The sequence below is a fragment of the Anguilla rostrata genome, chromosome 15, assembly GCF_018555375.3.
Source record: "Anguilla rostrata isolate EN2019 chromosome 15, ASM1855537v3, whole genome shotgun sequence".
Taxonomy (NCBI): Eukaryota; Metazoa; Chordata; class Actinopteri; order Anguilliformes; family Anguillidae; genus Anguilla; species Anguilla rostrata.
In genome coordinates, this window is record NC_057947.1 from 24295065 (window position 1) to 24315705 (window position 20641).

The following is a 20641-nucleotide window of genomic DNA, read 5'->3' on the forward strand; positions in this document are numbered from 1 at the left end:
CAGCACATTATCACCTTTGTATTGAATGGCTGAATGTCAAAAGTTTATAATTTTTTATGTTTGAGTCTCCTCCTTAATGAAAAAGTTGAAGGTGAATCTTTTATAAATGTGGAAAAATCATAAAACATATCAGACATCTTTCCAGAATTGGAAAGGTGTTACAGCAAGTAATGCCTCATAGATACATATTAAAATAGAACTATATACTAGAGATGCACTGAAACGAAAATTTCTGGCCAATACCGATTCCGATTATTTGGAGAAAACATCGGCTGATACAGATACCTACACCAACTGTTTGGTGGTTCTGCTTCCAGTTTTAGGATCAACTATTTAAAATCTTACCATTATAAAAAACACAATTTTAATTACACAACGTTAAAATAATGTTATACATTGTTACATGTATACAATGTATGTATACATTATACATTGATTTTCAATGACATTTCTTCACTTTCATCCAACTTAAAGTGCATTCCTCCAAAAGTGTATTCCTGAAATAGTGTTTCCCCTAGACTTTTTTTTTTTTGGTGGTACGCACTGAAAACCCCTAAACAGATTAGGCACGCAGGGTGGAATATTGACTCGGTCAGGAGGTGCATCAGGCAGTCTGCAATTTATATTTGCTTTCATGTTTCTGCATATTCTGTATATGCTCAGTATATTCAAGACTTAAAACAAAATGATCCCAAGGAGCGAATAGCTTAATGCACTGCATTTATTGCGTAAAAACAAGCCGTTTCCTGCATGATATCAAGTCTAAGTTTCTGAATGAAAGCTACAGTACTTTCCCCTGGTTTACAGTATTTATTAACTACTGATTAACACTTAAATTAACATAAATTAACTCAATTGTTCATTTAACTGAACATAACATACTTTTAATACCATTTTAAGAGTGTGTTAAACACTTCAAGCATCCATTTGGGAATATTGAATTTCCACTTGTCACACATGTTATGAAGCTGTAAATTAGTGTAATATTACTAGGTTTGTTTTTTGATTTACATACTTGGGTGACATTTGTTGTGCTGCAAACCTTGTGAAGTTTGTTTTGTGCTTAGTTTCCTGCAATCAGGCACTGACCCGCATTGTCACTGGTGATCTAGTGATTAAATTAAATCTGGAAATATATATATGTATTTGTTATTTTTGTTTGTTTTGTTTTATTAGCTGAATGGGCAGTTACATTCTTTTCATTCAAATGTTCAACTCTTCTCCAGCTTTATACGTGTTGAACACCTTGGTAATATGTAAACACTGGCTTGGATTTTAACTTCAACATAAAAATAAATGCATGTGTTCTTGGGAGATTTCAAATTTAATTGGGAGACTCGTTGAGAAAGGAAGAAAAAAAATCAATCAAGGAATGATTAAGGATTCCCTTTGAAACCTGTCAGTAATGCTATAGGCAGAGCTAACCAGCCTTCAGCCCTATTTTTTCCTTTTTAAAGCACTCTAATTTGACCACCAAGGGCTGAGGGTTCTCCAGTGTCACAGCACTTCTTCCCTGTAAAGGTTCTCAAGAAAACCTCTTCTCTTCGTAAAGCTTCCCGGAGAATGGATTGCTTGGCCCGCAGCATTTCCTCGCCAATTTTTCACAGTGTTGTTTTTATTTGCTGTTATACAGTACTTTTCTTCCTGTTCCTTTTTTCAGCTTTTGCCTTTAACGCCCAAAATGTTCAACTTTACGTGTATACATCCACCGCGGTTCACTGTGGCATACCCGTTTGTCGTTTAGACCCATCCATCCTTACTTCTGTTCTTGCTTCAAGGTTGCATCAAGCACTTCATTCAGCTTGAAGAAACTAACTGTCCTGACCAGTCAAAAAAAACTCACCATCTTTGGCTTCTTGGCCTTATTTATGCCCAGTCAATAGACCAGCATCATTAAATATTCCTAATAAAGTTACCAGTGAAAAAAACAGGTTCCATATGAATTTGGTTATCAAAGAAATACTGTATTTACAGGAGGTCATCATTTATGTTGAGACATTAAACACAAGCACACATTTATACTACATATCCATTCATGGCAGGTTCATTCTCATTGACTTAGAGTTTGTCTGGTGAACACTGATGTGTTTAATTTCAGCGATAAATGACACTGACAGACTGCAGACCCTGAGCAGCAAGCGTACAGACCTTGTCACATCTGTGGCCTCTACATTCACTGAAATGCTCCCAACTGCCTTAAAGTGTCTTTGACAAACCAATAAAATATGAACTACTACATATAAAATAGGAGAAAAGAAGGATTGGGTTTTTTTTTTTGCAATCCATGGCATTGAATGGAGGACCCAATTCTATTGCGTCAAATTCTGGGAGAAAAAAAAAAAAAAAACTTGTTGAAGCCACTCTAATCAAGGTGCCTGTCAGTGCAGGGCAGTTCATCTCACACAGAAAGCACCTAAAAAAAAAAAAAAAAAAAGAAAAAAAATCTGAAAAGATATACAGACCCAGGGCTTTGAATGGAAGTCTCAACGACATTGATTTGAACCGAGAAGCACAATGCGAGTTAAATTTGCATTGGAGAACTCTTTTCCTACCCCCGTCTCTCTCTCTCCCCCTCTCTGGCTCTCATTCGCACTCTCTCTCTCACCGCTCTCCTCTCTCCTCTTTTCCAAGGTCTGAACACACAATGACAGACCACGGATTTACATTTCTTTTTCTCACCGGAGCCACAGCAGCTTTTACCATTGTGGAACAAAACAAAAAAAAAAAAAAAAAAAAGAGAAAAAACCCTGAAAGCCATGCAGAAGCAGGCCTTTCACCTCACTCCACAAAGCTAATTAAGGTCAGACAATTAAGGACGTGAAAACAATTACGCGGGGAGTCACAGCTGTTGTTCTCAGCGCTGCGGTGAATAGAAGCCGTGCAGGACTAGCTGAATGTGAGCAAACGCACACGTTTTGCCTTCACTCGCAATCTTGTACTTTCTCAAAAGAAACCAGGGCACCATTACATTTCTAATCCACTTTTTAACAACTTTCTATGCCACATATTTCTTTAATAGGCCCTGGTCTAGAAAAGCCAGTTGCTGCTGCAGTTGTTGTTGTTGTTGTTGTTGTTGTCGTCGTTAGCTGGAACATACTGTTGATTTGCTGGAAAGGGGGTGTAGGGAGCATGCGCGCCCTCCAAAAGTGCGTGTGCCTGCGGTGGCTTTTCAGACTGCGGCCCACCAGCTAAGCCGAGCGGTTTCTGCATCAAGGGAGTGCAAAATTGCCAAAGGCAGGATGGGATACAACAGGCCAGACGAATCTGTATTGAGCAGAGAGTTTGGGGGAACACACTGCTGACTAAGCAGCCCCCCACCCCCACCCGCTCCGGTCAAATTTGGCTGGCAATGGTCAGGATTAAATCCGGGTGATAGTAAACATAGCTGCACTCATAGCTAGTTGGTGCCTGATCTCCAAACACAACTGCCATTATTTTCTGGTAACTGCCATTTGTTTTACATATTCCAACATAGAATTTACAATTGTGATACCTTGCCAAAGCAGCATATCTTGTATTTAATAGCCTTGAAGTTATGAGTTCCCTGCCCTGGTACTCTGTTCCCTTCCATGTACTTTACTTTAAATGTTCTAAAAGTAATGAATAGAAAACTAACCAAGAAAGAAAATATCAAACTAATGGCTGCATTAAACTACAAAGGGGCGACATAGCTCAGGAGGTAAGACCAATTGTCTGGCAGTCGGAGGGTTGCCGGTTCAAACCCCGCCCTGGGCATGTCGAAGTGTCCTTGAGCAAGACACCTAACCCCTAACTGCTCTGGCGAATGAGAGGCATCAATTGTAAAGCGCTTTGGATAAAAGCGCTATATAAATGCAGTCCATTTACCATTACTCACCTTTTACTTTCACTCAAAATTAAATTCAAGTGTTAGTAAAAACTTGAAGGGAAAAAGGACACATTTTTGCTTATCAAAGCTCAGATCCAATGATGATTGAACTCAGGTTGAGTCGTGAGTATTACTGTTGAGCGGCAATTAAAAAACCATAACTATGTTCCGGATGGTTCAGGGGGTACAGAGGAAAGGTCTAGGCTGGTGCATATCGGTGGGCCAAACACTGTCCTTACACCAAAAACAGCACTTGATATGGATGATCTTGCCCCCTGGATTAAGAATCCACATTAAAACAAGATGTTGTACTAGTTTAATAAAGTGCAGTACCAAAATGAATACAGCACCATTTCAAAATAAAGTGGGCCCTCAATCAACACTGTCAAACCATTTTAAAGGGAAAAGAATTCTATTACCTGGTGGCAATATGATCACAGATTAATCTCTGAGGACATGATGATTTTCATTCGATAGCTCATTCCTTTAAGATAACTTGGTGGTTTGGACTCGATCCAAGAGGTTTATCTGTAATCTTGGCACAGATCACTTCATAGTTAATCACAAATCTTGCAGGTGATTATGCATTGGATATAATACAGTACCATGCACAGATCTTCATGGAACACACAGGCAGTTAAGATCTGACTCTGGGAAAAGGCTGTATATTGAGAATGCCAAGGCTTCACATTTCTTCTTCAACCTGTGCTTTCTTCACGTGAGAAACACAGCAGTCAGCACAGACCATTAGCATAAAAACAGAGCCATCTTTCTCCAGACAGCCATCTTAAGGTATGCTAATAACATTGGACATGAAATGTGTGGGATATACAATACGTCCAGGTCAAATGTCATACCAAGGCTCCCCGGGTGACAGCGAAATAGATTCAAACTGAAAAACCCATGAAGGATGACAATTTGATGAACTGCCTGTGTTGAGCCAAGCTGCATTTGGATGAAATACTTCACATGTGCATATTACGACAAAGCTTGGTTACACAGAGAACATTTACAGACAGAAGGAAAAGATACAGAACAAATGCCACATAAACCCAAGCTGATGTGCAAAAACATCAAGGAAACGAAACAACCACACAGATTCTTAATGAATTAAGAGAATAATTAATAGATTTTAAACTAATGAGCAGAATTATGAACAGATTTTAAACTAATAGTAGGCTCTGCCCAGTGCATCAGGGTTGATATGAATGTGTAATAGCACAGTATGTTACTCTGAGAATTTCCAATTTTATTTTGGGAAACCTGATAGGGAGGATATGTTCATAAAACCTAAAAATGTACATTTATGCAACTGAGGCAACCACAGTCTGCACCATGTGTTTGCAAATACAAATCACATAAAGCATGCAAACATAATGTTCCTTCTGTGTATGCATGCTGTTCTTCTGATGAATTTGACAAATAAGCAGTAGAAAGTTCTTAGCACAAGGACAAGGCCATTTTCTCTATGCCAACAGTACTTCCTCATTCAGATTACATAAATAGGTAACTGCTCAAGAGCATGAAATGACAAAGACAAGAAAAAAAGATTTTAAAAAATTAATTACTGTATGTTTATAGGGCACCCTGATTTTCAACCATACCTCACTCCAGGAGTAGTCTGGCTGGAATTCAATCAACCCCCTTCTCAACTTAACAATTAAAATAAAAAAATGTCTTTCTTCGTGAGCAGTTTTGTGAGTTTGGTAATAGCTAAAATAAACTAGCAAAACTGAGTTTATGATGGAAAACTCTTGCTTTCCCTTGCATGTTAGTTACCAGTTTTACATACCAGGCCTCAGCAAAGTGAAGGTGTCACATGAGAAACTGTCAAACTGCAGTCTTAAGAAGATCAATCTGGAATTGATCAAGCACGGCATTCTCTTTGAGTTCCTTAGACCAACACGACTCCTGATTGATCGTCCTCTCTCCTCTCTGGAGCTAATATACGGCAGGCATGTCCAATCACCGCTCTTTAATTGATTGATGTGAGAATGATGAGGTTGGCCCTTCTCAGTATCATACGCCAGATTAGTTGAACTGATATCCCATTGGATCAACATCAATCATTCTTGGTATTAGTTTAAGACACAAGGCAACACAGGAAGGGCCCTGCCTGTCAAAATGTCAAGAACAAATGAAGATGGCTTTAAACACGGCTTATTGTCCCCAGACAGGGCACTTACGTAATGACACTTCATGCGCATAATTTTGCTGAACAACCTTAACAATTTACTATGGGAAATTATGGTCAATACTTCGATACCTTTTTAGGGGAACCGCATTTAAAGATGTTGCTTTTGTTAATGTTTTTTTATTCATAGCTAAATCCAGGGATTTGCTCTCTTTTTGGAGTGAAAAATGGCAAGATGAGAAAGAACAAATAACTTTATTGGCCTTATGGGAACATTTTTCAATATTTTTACAAAAAGGCCTAAGAGTATATTATATATGCCGTTCAATGGCCATATAGTGTGAAAGGAGTGAAATTAAGCGTGGGAAGTCTGCTTTATGTAGCATTTGTTAAAATCAATACATTTACTTCACAGGAGATACAATGAGTCATGTACTCAGAAACAAGTTTAAGATGACCAAGGGAAAAACATTTAATCGGAGAACCATAACAAGACAATCTTCTCGATCTAAAGACTACTCTCTGGATGCCCTGTGTATTTCACATGATTTATTGCTGGGACAAAAACTATGATGGAAATTTACATATGCTAGAACGAGTAACACAAGCATGCTTAATAAGTTCTTATTAAGTAAGTGTGATTGTATTGTAATCAACCTGCAGTACATACAAGAAAAATGCTGTTTTCCAAATGCAAAATCATTATTTAGTTTTACAAAACCATGTTATTTGAGCTGTGTTCCGACAACTTCTCTTCCACTTGGTTAAGCATTCAGATTATCATCTGAAGAGGGGTTGGACTGTTTCTCTTTTTTTCCGTTTTATTTCCCAGTGCATTGCATTTTATTTCCTTCTGCGGTGAATTGTGTTTCAAGGACACATGAAGCATTAATCACAGACTTCTCGCCAAACCTGGCTTTAACCCCATTACCCCATTTCAGTTCCTCTCTTACCACCTCCTGCTGTTAAAGTTGTAGCATTCCTTAAGAAAAAGAATTTCTGCCTTTTTCGTATTACTCGCTAATTTTCTGCCAATGTTTTTGCATTCAGTCAGGGTTATATAAACCAAATACTGTGACAGTTAGACATTTATTGTTATTTAAATATATAGTTATTTAAGCTGTATAAAATTATAACACTGGAGCATTACTTCCCTTCTGGAACATGTAAATCACAACAGCCATTCACACCATAGTACAGGCTCTAATAAATTCATTATTTACTTTATTTACATTATTTATTAATTTGCATTAGTTTAAAATGTTTCCTGCCTTAGTTTAAATTGACTTTATGTGCTCTATTCAAGTAGGTGGAATGGTGGTTAAATCCCACAAATATGACCCTACGATCTTTTATCTGTCTTTGATATACAGTAGGTATAAAAATCATCAAATACTGCCTTTGTGCTTCTATGCCCATTTTTTAGGGTGTAAAGACTTATAGAAAATGGACTTCATAACTAAAGACATCAACACAGTGGGCCAGTAGCATGTAGATTCCTGCAGTTTTTGGATTTATTTTCTACACTAAAGGAAATATCAGGAAGTTAACATCATAGTTTCATAAACAGTTGAAAGACAATATTTAGCTCTATTTTTCCCATGTTGGTGAATTCAATGAAGTCATTTCTCCATTGAATTCTTCTTTCAGTGAAGAGAGGCATCCAAGGCCACTCAGTCTAGCAGAATTGTCTACCGTTAAGGCTCTTTGAATGGCGTGCAGTTTGAAACTTTACAAGGAAACTTGAGTGTGCCAGGCAAATGTGAGGTTTATTTTTCCAATGGGACAAGAAATAACAAGTAGTTTCCAGCATCTGCTCCGTGTGATTCTTATATTGAGCTCAAGGGCATTTAATAGAGCAGATATGATTAACTATTTGAGGAAATGTCCCATCGCTGAGTTTCTCATTGATATTCTTAGTTTACTGAAAATGAATTATGGGAACACATATGTCTTTGCAGAAACCAGTGCAGCATTGTCCAAAATTAGATGAGATATTGCGGCAGAATTTGTTAGCCTCACCAGTTATTGTCGAAGGTTCATCCCTGATTTCACTTCCCTAGCATCTCTCCTTACAGATCTCACAAAAAACATGCAGCCAAACTTCGTGAGGTGGACTATGAAGATGGAGAGAGGCGTCAATGACCTAAAGGAGGCCTAGTGTGCTGGGCCTGTTCTGATCGCCACAGACTTCAAAAAGGAGATGGTAGTACAGATGGATGCCTCAGAAGCTGGGCTGGGTGCATCCCTATCACAAGAGGTAGGAGGAAAAGAACATCCCATCCTGAACATCAGCTGGAAACTGTTGCCAAGAGAACAGCACTACTCAACTGTAGAAAAGGAATTTCTGGCAATTAAATTGACCCTGGACTCATTAAAATACTACCTTTTCGGGCGGTCGTTTACCCTGGTGACAGACCGCGCTCCTCGTGTATAGATGGCTCGAAATAAGGTGGTTCCTCTCCCTGCAAGCTTACAAATTCTCTGTTGTTCACAGATCAGGGAGCAAGCATGGGAATGCCGCTGCCCTGTCGCAACGAGACACGCTCTGGACAACAGCTGTCCAGCCCAGCCGGTCGGAGCAGAAGGGAGGGGTGTGGGGCAGAACAAGGGGAGCAGTGATGGAAGGTCTAGAACGCTGGCTGTGCCGCTTCTAATAGCGGCATCGTTTCGTTGGGAACACTGATGCAGGATTACGACTCATCAGCACGCCATAGAGAAAGCAGACACAGCACCAGCGGGAGTGGGGGTCAGGAGCTGCCCTAGGTTTTGCTGTGGGCTTTTGGAAAGTCGTTTGATACATGCTTTTTGGATTGTTTTGTGTATGACCATTTTTTGATGGACTACCCAATTTCAACTGTTTTTGCTAGTGTGAGTAGAACCTTCGTGTCTTGACCATCGCCTGCCTCAAGACCTTTCTTTCACTTTGCTCATGGCTCCAGCTGCCGGTAAGCAGCTTAGCTGCCCGCTATTATAGTCTACTCTGAGCTAGTTATTTTGTTTTGTTTGCTTTTTTTGTTGTTGTTGATTTAAATACAAGCTAACTTCCACAATAAAAGCCAGGTGAATTCACCGAGGGTATTGTGATTATTTGCCTGGACCTGGACCTGGACCTGTAAATTGCACATGTCACACTCTTTCCTTGATAACCAACCTCTTGCTGTGTCACAGTATAAACAAAAGCTACAAGATGTAAACATCAAAAATCTACATTTATATGCATTTCTATCACAACACAATAATTTCATTTACAGATGACCTAGGGTTCCAGCACCATGTTCAATATATTTAACACTGCATCACATTACGGCAAAGGTTTAACTCAGTATTGCATTTAATCTTCCATTTGTTCATGAAACATTTAAGTGATTGGCTGTACAGTACAACAGGTATTTGCAGCTCAGGTGAGTCTCTCATGTGCGCACTGATTTAAATAACACTGAACTGAATTTCAGATATCAAAGCTCCAATACAGCCGAGGGAAGTTAAAAACCTAACTAGAACGTGATCTTTTCAGTGGACCGAGGTACAGGCAAAAAATAGAAAAGAAAATATAAGCAGACTTCAGTGGAATAACCTGTGACCTTTGGCCTGATGAGCTAAAACCAGATAGGATTATGCAGAACATCGAAGGCTATATTTAAAGGTTGTTTATTTTAATTAAGCATGTCAAGGAATTAAGGACTTCCAAATGCACCTGCACTAACAAAGTGTGTCAATTAGTCCAATAATGAATTGTATTATCTGTAACAGAATCCATGTAATTGATTTTGAAGGCAGCTTTTTAAAATAATTATCTGGAAATATACTAGTATTGTAGAGCCTAGATTCCTCACACTACAATCTGAAAGTATAGTGTGCTATAACGGTTTCTAGGGTACAAAATAAAATCAAACTAAACACAATGTCATTTACTGTAATGCTTACAATTTGTCACTTTTCTCCAGTTTTTATTAAACTAAATTCAGAGTTCAGAGAACTGGAGTACCTAACGATTGCAACAACTCTTACACCAAAGATCACCAACCTGCACTTTCTTGCAAGGTGTTGCATTAAGTTGGTTGCATATTAAAAGCCATATAATAAAGTATTCAGTGTGAAGAATAAAAGGTTAAAAAGTGAACCTTCTGCTATTATCCTATCATTTCCGAAATACCCTGGAAGAGAAATTATAGGAGAATTAGCAAAGCAATTAGCACATTTAATTGAGCTAATTCCTTTGGCCTTGTCACATCTGTACATATGTGTATATGTAAAAACACTTTCAAAAATGGGCGTACTTTTTCACTCCTCACATGGTTATTAATTTTCAGAACCTAAATCCTCCTGCTTTCACCTCCCTGACATCTGAACCAGCAGCGAGAGCACTCCTGTCAGACCTTTATGGCATTATTATCCTCCTCTCCCTTCTCCTGTTCTTCCTGTCATACGTTTGCCGTGCAAGAGCATAATGTGTGACAAGACAATAATGGGAGAATAATTTGTACCTGGGTAGGGGTTCTGTAATCAACAACTGAACATCTGTGCTGTACATCTAAGCGTACCTGAGTTCATTCAGCGTTGGTTCACGATCTCCATACATGTGACAAATTGCCTTCAAGTCTTCTGCCAGTCTAGATGCAATGCCATCTATGCAATATGAAGAAAAAAATCATTTAATCACTTCACTCTTGGGGAAAAAAAGAATGTTATTAAAATATTATATATTTTATTTTAAAAATGTATGTAATATTAATTATGTTAAATAATTGGGGGATATGCAGCACTCCACTCTTCCTCTCTTGTCCAAGAAGGTTTGGAAGTCGGTGGTATTTTGACTCAAGTCTCACAGCCCCTCTCAGCATGCTTGAAGGTGCTATTTCAGGAAGCCTAGCGGTAACCCTGGAAAACCAACTCTTCTTCTCTTAAAATGTAATGGTAGTGAGTCGGACATGCAGGTTTTTTCTGTGCAACATTTGAAAAATCTGTGCCTTCCCCAACGCTTATTCTGCACAGTTCCAAGTTCATTCCCTGATACCCTCACACCAGGACTATTGCAATTCCCTTCTTGCTGACCTCCCTGCATGTGCCACTAAACCCCTGCAGCTAATTCAGAACGTAGCTAAAACACTTGTCAACAACTTTCCCATGTATGCTTGTGTCACACCCCTCCACATCTCACTTCACTGGCTACCTGTCAGTTTGCATAAAATTTTATGCCTTGGTACAACTCTACAGAGCAGTAAAAAGATCAGCAACATCATGTCTACAATCTCCTACATCATGTCTACAAAACTGTACACCCAGCCAGAACGCTTCATTCAACAACCTTGGGGCGACGGTCTCTCCCCTTCCTGTGGTTACATCTCCCAGTTATGATCCCTGTCTGTATTGGCCCCCTAACAAATGAACTAAATTACCCACAGTGGTCAAGACAGCAAGTTAGTTGGCCAAGATCTAACAAGACCTCACCTGGGTAATCTTCTTATCAATATGGCAAAAACATTTTCTAATTTGTCTAATTTGCTTGGACAGTTTCTCATACTTGCACAGTTTCTCCTGTTTGGTAGGGCACAGTTCAAATATAAGGCTGTTCAATGCACTGCTACAATAAATTGTTTTGAAACTCCAATAGTAGTGGCAACTGAGCTGCCACTGATACAGGGGCTGTGAAACAAAGTATTTCAAAAAACCTGAGAAAATTCCATCTGTTTTTCTCATTTGATTCACTGGACAAACTGAGCATGCAAAGCAAAAATACAGGTTCGCAATAATACAATCTTGTTTTTTTTCAATAATTTAGAAATGTCCATGCCACAGGTGTACACCTGACAAGATCAGGGTTATAGAATAGCTTTCTAATAAAGTCAGAAATTAAGGTCAATTTAATTATCCAGTGGAGTTGAGTTATGTGCACACAACTGCCCAGATGTACATGTTGCTTAAAATAAAAATGCCCATCTCTCACAAGCAGGGTATGCTGGATAGGATGGAAATTGGGATCATCAAAACACGTGGGATATTTATATTGAATTACCTAAAAGGACACACACTTCTATTTGAATAATTAATTTTACCCTGGATAATAGCATGAACATGAACCACACTCGGCTAAAATGCAAAAAGTTAAAAAAGCATTAAGTATTTCAGTTTAAAAAGATGTTCATTTTTCCAAGTTAATGCATGTTGGGATATATGCAATTTTTGAGTGATGAGTTTCAATTGCTAGCTATAGCTCTGGCTGCCATGCACCAAAATTTGGTTTCCTGTCAGCTACTTTCAGTTAAAAGTTCTTAAGAGTGCATCCAAACATGTTGTTTGGAAATTGTGTTTTAAAAGCAAGCACCCCCTTTACACATCTACCATTACGATTTGGCCTCAAGACAGTACCAGACAGCACAGCTTCAATGAAACAGAAAGTCAATATGATCAAAGGGAAAATGACTTTCCAGCATCAACCAACACCAGAATTTTTAGATGGGTTTAATTCATCGCAAGTGGATGCATCTATTACTGTACCTGATGGAAGCCGTCTGATATTTTGTAACTATTCTGTCTGAACCAATCAACAGGGTCACTAAAGAGTTTTTTTATTTTATTTTATTGAAAGGTGACAGCATCTGCTACCAGAGCTCTATCTGGTCCTGAACAGCCAGGGGTGTCTCCATACAGGACAGATGTCTCTAAGATGGCTCAATAATCTGATGTTTTCCCATTTAGAGACAGAGGGTAGAAAGTCTCACGCTGATGCAGAATCAGATCATTAAGCAATAATGGACCCCTGCCTTTCACTGCTGTGATCTAATTATCAATTGGGAGGGCTTAATCAAGTTACAGCATGTGGGACACACTGCCCCAACTCCCCCTGAGTGGAATTAATCGTCACTCTTTCTGAGCATTTACTGGGTTTCTTGTGCAATAATTTAAGCAGCTGGCACCCAGTCAGCCACACCCGTGCGCCCCTGATTAGCATAATCATGGTGCTTGGAAAGGGGGTACAACTTCTGAATGACTGACACGACTAGAACTGGGCTTCAGGTCTGAGAAAGTTCTTTGTGTTACATTAGTCAATCAACAGAGGTCCAAATTTTATAACATTGAGCCATATTTTAATTTGCTGCTTGGTTAACCAAACTGGGAATAATGAGCAAGTATGCTCACCCAAAATTTTATTTTGTTAATCAAAGCGTACAGGACAGATTAGGAGAATGTCCCATAACACCCAGACTACGCCCAGACCAGGGTCATCAGTGCATGATTATCTGCACAAAATAAATACTGAATTCTGATGGTAACATTCAACTTGAACTATTCATCATAAAGCTTACAAACTGCTATCATAAACATGACATAACACCTGACATAACTAGTTGCGGTAGCAGCCTGTGTCTAATTGTGCCTTGCAGATTAGAACAAATAACAAAGCATATTGACATAACAGCACTTGCGTTGCATATTAAACTATGTTCACAATGCTGCAAATGACAAATGTCTAATGTCACCTGTCATGACAAAATTTTTATGACACTAGTGCCATAAAACATCACACTGTGTTTGGAATGCAGTAAATGCTACTTTACATGACAAGTGACAGCAATACATAATCCCAGAAGTGTGTGTGTGTGTGTGTGTGTGTGTATACACATACACACCAGGGCTGTCAGATATACATTCAAAATGAGACTATTCCTCAAATAGGAAATAAAAACAAATGATGATGTTTTTTTTGTCACATGGATGCTCTAAAAATACAATGTGTTCCATGTTTAAAAACACTTGCTTATTCCAGAATCCTCATGTGGTAGAAAAACCATGCTTCACACAACACAGAAACACCTGAACACTCCAGGCACTTCTGTTCAAGTGGAGCCTGTTTTTTCCCGCAGCAGGGAGCATTGTAAATAAAAAACATGCATCGCTCACTTCTAACCAAGTGGATCGTCCTGTGTTTTTGGCACATCATCACCAGAATGTGCTGATACAGGTTGTCAAACTGAAACAGAGACTTTTTCCTTCGCAAAAATCGGCAGGTTGTTCTCATGGAATAAGAATGTTGTGGTGGATATAAAATAAAGGTTTAATTGTTCTGTTAAAATACATGATCTAGACTGTGGTTATGTTATGATGTCTAGATTTTTGTTTACTTAAGATTGGTGCTTCAAGTGATAAAAGTTTCAGTAAAGTTGGCAATCGTAAATAAGGGTTAAACAGACCTGCTTGTTTTTTGTCACTTTTCATCAAAAATGCATATAAAATCTTTACCCTACTTTGACTTCTTCAATGCTCTTCTTGTTCCCATGGCGCCCCATAACAGTAAGCATCTACAAGTATCCTATACATTTTAAGGCAATTAAATAATTACACAAATCAATAAATAAATATTAAAATATAAATAAAAATCTCTCATTTTTTGGGATGAATGACAATTTTATAATTTTATTTTTTTGGTCCTGTTGTAAGCCCTAAACACACTTATTTTATTTTTATTAATATTTAAATATTTAACACTGCATGGTGATAGCAGATTAAACCTGAGAGGAGGGTTGCCTTCCACAGGGTGGCATGACAGTAGATGCCCCCACACACTGTTCAACTCCACATGGAATCTTCCAGAAGCCCTGCGAACAAAGAGTTCTTACACCTGCACTTTGAACACCATAAGAAAGCACTCTCACAGTGATGACCTGGGCTCATTGATTACTCCCTCCCATTTGGGCCTTTTTATTTACCACAAAAGCTCTCCACTGACCCTGGAAAAACAACCTGTTACCTTTAAAATAAAGTGAAATAAAATAAAATAAAACATTTTTAAAAGCAAAAAAACAAAAACGGCAAGTAAATAATGAAACAATAAAAATACAATAAAACAAAAAACAATTCCACTGATATATCTATACTTATCTATAATTTTCTTGTTATCTAAATTTTAAACAGTACAATTAATAGGATACAATCAAGAATGCAATCCCTGTAGTATCACAGATTTATATATTTATGATTATGCAATCAGCACAGCAAGGTATCCATGTAAATAGATGTGTAATAATGGGATGATTTTTGAATGCTTTCTCACTGTAATATAAATTTGCATGTATTCATTCCAGTCAATTTCAATTTCTCCTTACAAGCAGACTGTTCATTCATGGATCACAGTTGGAGATCTATAAAACTTGGCTAAATGTTGGGGACACAACTTCTCCAAGTTTACTCTTAGACGTACAGACCAATAGGCTTTTGGAAGGATTGCTGGAAAAAAATCTGTAGTTTGGCTAAATTGCATTGTAATTTCAATTTGAACTGGATGTTCAAAATGCACCAGCAGTGGGTTTGCCATTGGAAGAGCTTCTATTGAAAAGATAATCATTCTATGGTGAAATGTTTTGGTGGATCTTTGATATTATGGTACTGTTTTGTATTTAATGATCCTGAAACTCTTGGTAAGTTCAACATAACCAGCAAAGAAAATTTGGTTAAAAACCTGGTTCTTTACCAGTCGCAAACTTGGCTCTTTCAGCAAGATAATGACTACCAGCATACCTGAGAACCAACCAAAAAATGGTTAACTGACCACAACATTTATGAAGGATATTGAAAAGATTCTGAATAGGCTAAGGTTCCACAACAACCCCTCATGGATGTGCTGAAAACCTATTTGTCAATGTTTTGGGAAATAAATGAATATTTTGAGAAAATGTATTTTTATTTCTCCATTCAATCATTATTCCAGTAATGTGAATTATAACAGTATTTTCGTTCAGCTTTATCAAGGATGTTTACCATTTTGGAGGACACAGGACGTCTGACAGACAGCCAAAGGTGTCCCGATTATTCACAGATAAAAATAAAATAAAAAATGAAGCTTGTGTCACAATTTACTGCTTAATTATTCAGCTGCCAGCTGCTGGCTATACTGATGTTTTTCTTGTACCACTACAAACTGACAGGCCTTGTGGGATTCCTGAAATCACTCACTTTGTTCAGATTTTTAGAAATGAGTCTGTGTTATGAGGCCCACCTGTATCTCACAGGTTCAGCTCATTATCTCCTCCAGCACACAACTTTCTCTTTGTGATCTGGGTCAGGGGATATCACTGCGCCTGTCCGTGACACGAATTGTATTTCACAGATGGTTTGTCATATTAATAACCAAAATAAAATCAAATAAATCTACACATCTTCCCAGGGCTTCGCCCTCCCCAGCCCTCCCCCCCCAGCCCTCTCCCCCCACCCCCCATCGCTCCTCGTAATGAGTGTAGAATTCACTCGGCATGGCATTAATCAGCAATTTGCTGTCATCTCGCCACATCTGAAATATCAGCACTGTCGTGACAATGACCACCCTCTGTTTAAACACCGTGATCATTATCTTCTCCTGTAGGAAATTAAAGACGGGGCCTGCAGTAATATGCAAATATGCAGAATGGCAGGGAGAATGGCAGCTAGCCCTTAGCAACGCAAGGCCACTTGATTAATCTGCATCGCATGAATACAAAATCACCCCCTTGTCTCATGGGGAAGGGGGGGGGGGACTTGCATTAAAATGTCACTTTCTTCTCCCACTCTTGGACCGTATATTTGAAGAGACCACAGAGATCGCTGTTGAAAGACTCCGGGAGCAATTACAAGTCCAGGGTTTTTGAAACTTTCGGTTTGGGTTGTGGCTGCTTCGCGCCACGGGGCGCGCCCTTGTTGACGGTGCCCTTTTATGGCATTACTTAATCAGTAACATGACCCCAAGAGGCCCTTAGCCTAATAGGTTCCAAAGACTTGCTCTTTATAATGTTCAGTCACATATGATTTGACACATGTGTAATTGGCTTTCCCGGTGCAGAACAGCCTTTAATAAAAAACAGTATACGATTGCACTAAAAAACATACGGTCACTGCAGGCTCTTCTCACTTAGCAGCTATTGCTTCCGCTAAGCCTAGAGTGTGTGTTTTAGCTCGACTTAATTAGCTAGAAGGGTATGAGAGCTGATTTATCATTGGATTTCACTATTCTAATCTCAGGGACATGTGTGGAGTTGAGGGAAAAAGTTGCAGCAAGTTTAAATAAATTGTAAAAATGACTCATTTATGAAGGAACTAGTGTGTTCAAGAAAGAAAAAAGAAAGAGACCAACAGACAGAATGAAAGCAAGAATAATAGAGAAAAAAGCAAAGAAAAAGAAAAAAAACAGAGATAAAAGGTCAGAGAATATATGAATTTGCCAATGGAATTCCATCAAGTTGAAAAAAATAATAATTTCCCTTGATAATATCATTATATATTCCCCTCCCCGCACAATGGTAATATGGACCACAGTAAGAGGCTACAGGGTTTTCTGAAATATGTAATTTTTTATATGTATATTATTATTATCACTGCAATGATACCCAATCTGGGGCCCCTTTTGGGAGGCTGCTTGTGCATCTGTCCAGAACTGTATAAAGAACTGGGCATTCTACAATGCCACTAAAGCTGTAATTTGCTGCCGGATCTGTCTAGATGTTTCCTTTTTGTCATTTGGTAATTTATATCGAGTGAAAATATAATTAAGTTTCCTGACCCCTTTGCTCACTCTCTTAACGAGGCATTTAGAAAGTATAGGAAAACTGCAGATCTCCTACAAGATGTCCTCTCTCCCCCTCTCCCCATGGAGCCGCAATATAATAAAATTATTAATCCAGTAATTACGCGAAACGCATAGTTAGCATGGAAATTCTGCTCTCATTTTCTCTGGGTGATTATGAGACATCGTAGGTGGGCCCTGGGCCCCCATCCTCGCTGTCCGCTCCCCCGGCAACCACCTGTGAGCCTGTGATTAAATCAAGCCAGGCCCACAAGCGGACTACTGGGCCGAAATATTCTGGGCAAGGGAAAAATAGCGGAAGGAAGGAGGGAGGAAAAGAGAAGGTCTGTGTACCAGTGATCAGCTGGTTGTAAATGAGTCTAATTTGAAAATGAATGTTTCTTTTAATGAGAATTTTTTTAACGTTTTAAGTAAATACCGCAGTCATTGATAACTAAGGGGGGGGGGGGGGTAGCAAGTAGCAGAAAATCATCAATGTCTGGATTCATAAATCTGCTGGCATTTACATGCACATTTTGTCTGTACATGTACAGGGGACCATAAAAATGCCCTGTCTGCATTGTGACTGCAATGCTTTTTGTATAAGGGTACAGTGACTAGCACACAGAATATCATCTGCAAGCAGAGGACTCTTTCACTGCTACCATTAGCCAGCTAACTAAAATGGTGATGGGCAAACTTCCAATGATCCATCAGACTCAGCTAAAATGGCAGCCCGTAATGTTTCAAAGGACTCCAGGTTTTCAGTCAGTGACACTGACTGCATCGAAAATCACTTACCAGCTCAGACACAGTCTGGACTGCACCAATGGCCGGCCAATTAACATCAAGGACAACCATTAGATTCCAAGGAATACTTATATGAATATTTCATGACCAGATTAAAGGTTTCCCAATTAATATCCTAAAACTAATAGGAACAAAAACAACTATTTTAAATAGGTTGTCATCCCTAATTATAACACACACATTAGGGCCACAAATATATTCTGCTGTGCACCTGTAAGGAAATGAGATGTGCTGGGTTGGATACAGTCTTTTAAAACTAAAAATAAATGTAAAAGTGGAGAAAGGCATGCTGGGTAATTGATTTGCAGTTATGTAACCTCGTCCAGAGAAGGCTCGGGGCCTGCTGGGGTCAGTTTGATTGGGAGCAGATGAGTCGTGTCAGGCCAAGCAGGGCCTAAGACTGCTGGTGCGGAAGATGAAACTCCGGGTATTTTCTGTCAGATGTGCGGACCGTGAAAAGGGGCCATCTTTCTGTCATTTTAACCCCCGACCCCTCCAAAGACCAAGCCAGGAGTACAGGAAATGGAAATAACCTTTTGGCACCAGGTACAAATACACACAGACACATGTGCACAAACGCACACATAGTCTTACGCACAAAACAACTAAACAAAAATCACACACACACATGCACATGACAGGCCAGCAGGTCTGTTCCATCACTGCACAGTCACTTAATAAGGGTGTACAGTACATTAAACATGCATCCTTTGAAACGTGTGCAGTAAATACATACACAAATACACATACATACATGCGCGACTGCATACAAAAAACATACATACATACATACATGCAGACACACAGACACACATATATGCTTGTGCAAATGCACATGCACACGCACACGCACACACACATGCACACGCACACACACAGACACACGTACACACACACACACACATACACACACACATAATCAGGTAAATGGAAAAGCTTGCAGAATCGTTGGCCGGTGCAAGTCTTGACACAAAATTTGAATAATAAAGACCAGCTGTCTTGCAGCCCTCATCTGGAAAATAATTTCCATTTGAATCCACACTTCAAAATAAAAATGGATTTCTAATATTAATAATAGCCAGAATGCAGTGGCAGTTTTTTCCCCCCTTCATCTTACATTTGGCCTGAGACCACCATGACTTTCAATGAGCCACTAACAGAAATGAACCAGATGACAAGGAAGCACATCGTTTTCTTGATTAAATGGAAACACGGACACAGCACAACATGCCCAAACGACACAGAAAACAAGATAAAGGATCTTTGCATTAGATCAGTAACCTTTTCTTTTGCTCTTAAATAAAAACTAAATAGATAACTGGCACAGCAATCAGTTTCATGGGAAACGTGTCCTTTTTTTTATGTAATGCCCCTCTGAGTTAAAACACACATATGAAAACTCGCGCGCCGCGATCAGATAAAGCGCTGTCTTTCTCCCGGTGAATCGCAGTCGCTCACAGTTTCCAGCTTTCCCTATCTGCCCTATCTGGCGGAGAGATATTGACAGTGGTGGAAATCTGGCGCAGATTTACACCACCAGGTCTTTAACAGTGGCTGTCAAGGTGGTGCCTGACTGATTAAAACCCATTACACTTCCAACGGCCTCTCTGTTCCCGGCTCTGACTTTCTCTGGCGGCGCGTCATTTTTTTTTATTTTTTATTTTTTATTTTTTTACAAGGAACCCAGACAAGGAGGGGGGAAAAAGAAATGTTATTTTTTTCCTGCTCAGGCCTGTGAAATGTTAGGGCCGCGTTTAACAAGCAGTGAAAGGCGCAAAAAAAAAAAAAAAAAAAAAAAAAAAAAAGGCGAGGTGTTAAAGGCAAATCCTGCCCCCGGGGGCCAGGGGGTGCCGTGTTTTTCTACCACCGGCTTTTATCATCACATCTTAATTTATAGCCGAATCATCATTATCGGGACTGTCAGCCCCGTTTAACCTCCGCCACTCTCCCATGATTCTCTGCTGTCAGACGCCATCACCTGCCTCCTGCTCGCTGACTGATAATAGCTGAGTGATTAGCTCGTCTCCTGAGCAAGACAATGACGTATAGAAGCCAGCAGTCTGGACTACGTATTAATGAGCAGGGCTTGCAGGGCTTTGATAAGCCAATGCGATGATCGATGAGGGGGAACGCGCTTAAAACTGGAAGAATGTCACAAGTGTGAGACCTGGGGCTGCCGTGCTAGCGCTGCTAATCGCTGCCAGAACGCTCCCTGTCCTTCATGCTGTGGTCACAAGCAGAGAGTGAGGCCAATAAAAAAAAAAAGGTTCTTCCAGTGCTCACCTCCATGAGGTCCTGCGTTTGAAACATTGACATTGCA

At 39.3% G+C, this 20641-nt stretch overlaps 1 long non-coding RNA gene across 2 annotated transcripts in view; it reads right to left on the minus strand.

Moving 5' to 3' along the window:
- Window positions 1–20641, minus strand: part of LOC135241010 (uncharacterized) — a 134759-nt gene that overhangs the window by 53647 nt on the left and 60471 nt on the right. The window contains exon 3 of one of the 2 annotated variants that reach the window (XR_010325853.1): window positions 10526–10610. The exons of the other annotated variant lie outside the window; for it this stretch is intronic. This is a non-coding gene — a long non-coding RNA (uncharacterized LOC135241010). The remainder of the gene's footprint in view (window positions 1–10525; window positions 10611–20641) is intronic. 2 annotated transcript variants of the gene reach the window in all.